Here is a 7578-nt window from a genome sequence, read left to right as displayed (position 1 = left end):
TTGCAGTGAGTTGAAGTCAATGAGCTAACTGACCCATCTCAGTGCCTACAAGAGTCCTGGAGCATGTGTTCTCTTCACATTCTTGTGCCCCTCTCCCTGTCCCTGAGATGGCTGCATTCCCAAGGTAATGGCCCCACTTCCTTTAAGTTCTCAGCCCTAATTCAGGTCAACAATTCCTCTTGGCTCACTGGTTGCCCTTTGATAGCTTGGGGGCCCCTGACTGAGCTGCAGTCCTATTCAATATCTCCTATTGACACAGACCCAGCCTTTCCTATCAAGGTAGATGGTCATTTCTGCACAGTTCCCTTTTAATGTGACAAAAGTTAACTAATTTGGGAGCGCCTGGGTGGCTCATTCAGTTAAGCATCTGCCTTTGATTCAGGTCATGATCCTAGGTCCAGGGATCCAGCCCCATGTCAGGCTCCCTGCTGAGCGAGGAGTCTGCTTCTCCCCTCCCTCTCCCCTTCTCCCCTCTCTCCACTGTGCTCTCTCCTCTCTCTCAAATAAATAAATAAAATCTTTTTAAAAATGTTAGCTAGTTTGTACTTAATTTGCAAAGCATTGTGGAGTTATCCTCTGGGCAGTGTTCACAATGGACTCTCTGTCAAAGTGGTTGAAAGCAGAGAGCAAGGCCACCCTGGGTTTGGATCCCAGCTCCACCACACTGTGGCTGTGTCAGTTTAGGCCACAAAACCCTCACGGAAGTGGGAAGGGGTGAGAGGCAGAGGAGAGGTGCAGCTGGGATTGTTTTTGGGTAGAGTGACCGTAAGTCCTGGTTTGCCTGGCCAACTCCTGGTGTAGGGCTGTTGGCTGAGAGTTCCTTTCCACTTAAAAAGTGCCCTGGTTTGGAAAATCAGCCATATGGTCTTATGGCTTGTTCTGGGAGATTCTGGAGAACTGAGGCAGGCAATCAGCCACTTGCTGCTTACTAGAAAGGTCTCCATTCATACAAAAAGGAAAATAAAAACAAGCGTGCTTCTTTTTTTTTTTTTTAGATTTTCTTTATTTATTCATGAGAGACACACACACAGAGAGAGGCAGAGACACAGATAGAGGAGAAGCAGGCTCCGTGCAGGAAGCCAGACATGGGACTCGATCGCAGGACTCCAGGATCACACCCTGGGCCGAAGGCAGGCACCAAACCGCTGAGCCACCCGGGGATCCCAACAAGCCTGCTTCTTTAACACATTGCTGTTAACAGAACACTGCCTCTCGTTCTTTTCTCTGCACCTCTTTAAGCTACTAGGTTTTATTGTCTATGAAAGACTGCCTCTTGCTCCTTTCCCACCTACCATTACATATTGCTTTCCCTGTGTATTTACAATCAGTGCCAATGTTGTTTTTAATGGTTGCATCATGTTCTGTCGTGAACCTAATTTATGTAGTGAACCCTTGGGTGTCCCAGAAACACTTCAAATCGGAGGGAGCGATTTGGGTAAGATTGGGGTTTGTGCATGGGTGGGAGGGGTGCTGCTGAACCAGGGAAGTTCTTGTGTCAGAATCGTCCTTGGGCTCACAAACCTGTTAAAATCACATTGGACTAGAGGCTGTCTGGGTCCAAGCACTCCCATCCACAGCGGGTCCAGGGACCTCAAACACAAGCCCTCTTCCTTTCCCCTGCCCTGCTCTCTGGTCAGACCTGATGCAGGAGCAGCAGTATCCAAGGTGCTCCTAATGAACCAGGAGTGCTTCTTTTTAATAAAGCTAGGAATTCTGATAATTTTTAAGCCTACCTGCCCTGCTCTCACGGAGCTTGGGGTTTTGTGAAGGACGCAGTTATCCATCAAATGCACTATAGGAGATAGAATTATAAAATGCTATGGACAGTGGCTGCTTCTGAATGTATTTGGGAGGGTGGCTGCTAGAGCACTAGTCAAAGCACCAAAATTTGGGAGCTGACCAGAGTTGTTTTCAGGACGCCTGAGAGCTGCCCCTCTGTTCACCTCAACCTCCTTCTACTCACTTTCTGCCTCCTCTCAGTCTGTGACAGACTCTGCATGTCCCCCGAGTGATGACTCCTGCCCTGTCTGTCCATTTGCACTCTGGCTATGGCCTCCCCCAGATGGGAGAGCCTGGAGCCTGGATGATTGGCAGATGTCTCACATTGAGAAATGGCACCCAGGAAGAGGAGCAGTTTTGGAAGGAAGATGCCAAGATCCATCTGTACAGACTGTGTCTGAGGTACCTCTGGCATGAGCAGGTGGATCTGTGGGTCTGAAGCACACTATGTGCTCCTTACCCCAAATAGGGCCTCCTGCATGTTCCCAAGCCTTGATGAGCAGCATGCGGTCCGCTCATCAGAGCCAGAAATAGAGCAGGCTTCTTTGACGTCCTTCTCCCCCTCCTCCCCCTCCTGTCTCTCATCTCTCACCCAGCATTCCCCATTTCCCTTCAGCAGGAGCTCCCTAATCCTTTTGCCACCTCTCTGGTCCCATCCACCATCTCTCACTGAATGCTCTCCCTGCTTCTGCCCTTATGTCCCCCAATCCAGTTTCCAAAATAGCAGCCAGCCAGCTTTTCAAAATCAGTTCTATGTCACCCCTCTCTTTTCAAACCTGCCGCTGCTAGTACTAAGACCAGTGTCCTGGCACAGCCCTGGGGCCCAGAGTGACTTGGCATCCTGCTTGCCCCCAGGGCCTCAGGTGTGGCCTGTGAAGATACACCGCCCCCCCCCCCCCCACTGCCAGGGAGAATAGGCACCAGCACACAGAGGAGAGATAAGGCTAAGGGCTGAGCCCAGAGGAGCACCCACATGTGGAAGAGGGCAAAAAAAAGGGGGTTTCCCACTTGGAAACCAACAGATGTGACAGGGATTGGGTAGAAGAGCAGAAAAGCAGGTGCCCCAGAAGCCAGAGTCACCCTTGTTTGGAGAGAGATACCCTGATCAGTTGGGCCAGATGCTGCAGAGATGTCAGGTAATGTGAGAACAGAGCGGGTTTAGTGACCTGGCAAGCTGTCCTGGGGTAGTACAGGGGGCGGGGACAACTTGTAATGGGGTTGGGAAGGAGCAGGAGGTGGGAGCTGGGACAGCACAACCAACACAAATGTGACAGACTGACAGAATTTGGTCACGCCAATGAAAACAGCTTCCCTGGGAGCAGCATAACTGCTGAGCAGAGAAGAGAAGATCCCAAGAACAAGTGCTTGGGCCAGAATGGAGCAAGCTGTGGAAGTTGGCACAGCCGGCAGTTTCTGTAATCCTCAGCTAAGTTCCATCGGCTCCTTAAATATACAGTTTGCTGCCTGTAAGTTTTCTGCAGGACCTAAATTTTGAGGACAATCAAGAGAAGAAAAACTTACATTCCAGACCATCCCTCCATGAACTGGGTTTTTTTGAGAACTAATGACCAGTGTAATCCCACAACAGGGCTCCTCCTGCCTCTTTGAATTAACATTTTTATTTCCCCAACCAACATATGAGCCCCACTCTGAGTCAGCATGCTGCTGCACATTGTGGACATGGCAGCAAACATTCTATCCCAGTATTTGGGCTGGTACCACTGCACACAGGTGCAGACATGAATGTGCATTGCATGCACAAGGGGCATCCTCTCTCTGTGGTCAAGGAAGCCATTCTCACCAATGGGCTGGGTGACATAACAGGGACCACCTACCACCTCCCCTTAGGGAACAGAGCAATTCCTTCCCTGGCCCTCTTGACTTTATCCTGCCTTTGAGAGGCTGGACTTTCATCTGAGCTGCCTGGCACAGGGCAGGCAGGGCCCTGACATGTTATTCTATCCAAGCCCCATTCTCCAGATTGAATACCATAGGGCTATATTAGATCCATGGATCCAGGGCAGGGGCAGCTGACCCGAGGATGCCCCATCCTTGTTTGGGGATAAGTGTCCTATGTAATGTTTAATCCTGGTGGCCCAGACACTGGTCACTCATTGACTGATGAGGTCAAAGTCTGTGTCCAAAAGAGCTGAGGTTGCTTTGGGCTTTTCTCAGAAATCATGTCTTCCCCTGCAGCTCCATTCCTCATGTGGCTCCAGCCCTCTGCCTTCATGCCGGCCTCAGGCACCAGGCCTGAGGGTGAGGCTGCGGACAGCATACTCCCAGATGGCATTCTCATGTTCTAGCTTCTACGTTCTAGACTCAGGTCCTGAGCTCCACATTCTGGGCCTGAAGCCCTAGGCCCTGAACCATAAATTCTCAGATGCAGGCTCTGGGCTCTGGGCTCCAGGATCTGAGCTCCAGTCTCCTGGCTCCAGTCTCAGGCATCCGATGTCCAGCAGAGCAGGAGCATTGCCTAGGCATTGAGCTCTAGGTTCTTGGCTGCAACCTCCAATCCGAGATTCCAGACTCCAGGTTTTTGGTTTTTTTTTTCTTTTTTTAAAAGATTTTATTTATTTATTCATGAGACATACAGAGAGAGGCAGAGACACAGACAGAGGGAGAAGCAGGCTCCTCACAGGGAGCCCGATGCAGGACTCGATTCCTGGACCCTGGATCACGACCTGAACCGAAGGCAGACACTCAGCTGCTGAACCACCCAGGTGTCCCTTAGACTTCAGTTTTTGATTTTTTATTATTTTTTTTACAGATTGTATTTATTTTTATTTATCTACTCATGAGAGACAGAGAGAGAGAGAGAGAGAGAAAGGGAGAGAGAGAGAGAGAGAGAGAGAGAGAGGCAGACACAGGCAGAGGGAGAAGCAGGCTCCATGCAGGGAGCCCAACGTGGGACTGGATCCCGGGTCCCCAGGATCAGGCCCTGAGCTGAAGGCAGCTCTAAACCGCTGAGCCACCCAGGCTGCCCTACAGATTGTATTTTTAAGTAATCTCTACACCCAATGTGGGGCTCAAACTGACAACCCTGAGATCAAGAGTCTCACGCTCTACCAACTGTGCCAGCCAGGGTACCCCTCCAGACTCCAGTTTTTAGACTTCAGGCTCTTGGCTCCAGGTTCTGGGTCTGGGCTCCAGACTCCAAGCTCCAGCTGTATACTCCACACTCCAGGTTTGGGGTCTGGCTTCCAGCCCCTCAGCAATAGGGCTGGAAGATGGCGGCCTACTTGGCCAGTGGGGTTATTGCTGCCCACCTGTCTTCACGGGCTGGACTTCATTCTGGCAGCCAGCATCCTGGGCTAGCCTGGAAGTGGATGTCAGTTCTATGGCACTTCTCCTTGGCCTCCTGCTTCTGTTCAACCTCTAAGCCAGTTCTCTGGATACCAGAGCTGCGATGGTCACAGAGCACCCCTTGCCTAGACCATGCAAGAGTCACAGGATACACCAGTGTGTCCATGTTCTCAGCTTTTCTTGGACCTGCCAGGACCACCAGGGACATAAATGGTGCCTCCTATTTTTGTGCAGTGTTATGGGCCAGGGTTGCATCTGATTCAGGGTAACCAACCATGTGTGTTCCTCCCTATTTGGGCCTTTCTTTTCCTGTGAAAGCTGAATTCCATCCTCTCATCCCCCAGAAGCTGGTGTCACCTGACCAGCAGGCCAGGCCCCCTGCAGGGTGCACCTTGTGCTCACTCTTGGGGGTAGCGATGGCTGCCCCAGGGAGCATCTGCCCGCAGCTGTGTCAGCACTTCCAACCAGACTCCAGGTGAGTAGCTGATGCCTCTACCTGCCCCCTCCCTGGCCCAGAGCCGAGGTCGTGGTGTGCTTTGTGCTTGCTCTGTGCCCATCTATACCATCCACTTTACTGTCCCCCATGAATTTCAAGAGAGGTAAGGGAACCAGAGACAGGTAACAAGTTTCTTTCTCAGAGGCTCAGGTCCTGTGGGCATCCTCAAGGCAGTCACATCTGCTCTCTCTGCCTGTGTCCTCTGTAAGGTGGGGTGTTGGGGACTGTAGAACAGTCAGCAAATGTGTATTCTCTCCCTCCTTTCACTGGGTGCTAGGTAGACAGGCTGACTCCCCTCCAAGCTTCCCGTCTGGTGGGGTGAGGGGAAACAGCTCCATGATTTTTCCCAACGACCCAGGAGTTCAGCTCCATGCAGTGCATGAAAACAGCCTGCGGGTTGACCAGCTGGTGCCTTCTGCCCCTGGGCCTGGACCCCTATCACCACAGTGAGGGCCCAGGACTTTGAGGGATTCTGAGATTGCAGAGCTGGGAGGAGGGAACTGGGTCTCCCTCAGCCCAGGATAGCTTTAGCTGACGTATTGGGGGATTGTGGCAGAGGGACACAACAGCCAGCCAAAGTGGGCCAAGGTGGGTAGTGGCTGAAGCACCCAAAGAAGAGTTGCTTCTCCTTCTGGAGAAAGGGATGATGGGCCAGCATGATAAAGAAGTGGCCTTGAGAAGTTCTTTGTGTTATTATGAGTATTTTAGTTGCATCCTTTAAAAAACACTAAAGCTACAGTGAAAATTAAAGCTCCTTTAACTACTACCTCCAGTCCTGGTCCCCTCCCCATTTTCCTGTCTGATATGTATCCTCTAGAACAGTCTCTATTCTTTCTGTATATTTATAAGTGTGTCTCTGTGTTTGTGGTTTATAAAAAGGTATCATGTCATATGCATCGCTCTATTTTCTTTTACCAAACAATAACAAGTCTTGAAGAACTTTCCACAGCAGACATGCTGTACTCAATTCTTTATCTGCCGTGTGGTATTGGCAGAGCATAGACACACCACTACCTTTTTGTTACCCCACACCACATGCTATGTGGTTTTAATTTTTAGCAGAAACTCCCAAGCAGCTCCCCAGAGCAGCCATATCAATGTATCCTCCCATGAGAGGGTACTGGCTTCCCATCAAGAGTTCCTACAGCATATGGGCCCTCCCTGGTGTGTGTCCCTAACTCAGACAGCCCGTGTGCTGGTCAAACTCCAGCAATAAATTCCTTACAGGATCCTGGACTAGTCACTTCCCCTCCTGTAGCCTTAGAGTCATCCCCACCAGGCTATTTTGTCATGAGGATAAAAATGAGATAAAAGGATGGAACACGCCTAACTTGGGGGCCTGAGTTGATGTGAATTTTCCTCCCTGCTACAGGAGCTAACATCTATAGAGGCTCTTCCACCTGACTCACGACCTCCTCTATCATGGGGCAATCGCATTTGTTGGTCCGTAAGAGTAGTAGGCATCACTGCTGGGTCTGGAGAAAGGCAGGGGTGGGTGAAGGGTAGGCTTGCCTGTAGGATCTGCCAACTTTGGGAAGATACCCATGTCTTATTTGATGTTCCCAACTCTCTATCCTGGCACATGGAAAGTGTCTCTGCCCCCAAGGGAGAAGCCCCAGGGCCCAGGATGTATAAGGGATGTTCTATAGCCGATTGGGGAAGTGGTACAAGTTTGTCTCCCTACCCCCATCTGGCCACAGACTGTGATCCTGGTGCTATGCTGTCCCCTGTCCAGGACCCCCACTGCCCTGTTGTTCCTGCTTCCTTCACTGGGTCTATCTGAAGCTGTGGAATCATTTCCCACTAGGCCAAAGGGATACAGCAGTGACTAAGATGGACAAGGTCACTGCCATCAGGGCATGGTCATTACAGAGTGGGATGAGCACCATGAAGGAAGAAAACTGGACAGCATGGTAGAGAACAAAGTTGGGGAGTACTTCATATCTGGTATCAGTCTATTTGGGCTGTTACAACAAAAATACTAGAAACTGGGTGGC

This window comes from Nyctereutes procyonoides, unplaced genomic scaffold, assembly GCF_905146905.1.
Source record: "Nyctereutes procyonoides isolate TBG_1078 unplaced genomic scaffold, NYPRO_anot_genome, whole genome shotgun sequence".
Taxonomy (NCBI): Eukaryota; Metazoa; Chordata; class Mammalia; order Carnivora; family Canidae; genus Nyctereutes; species Nyctereutes procyonoides.
This window is presented reverse-complemented; position numbering follows the sequence as displayed.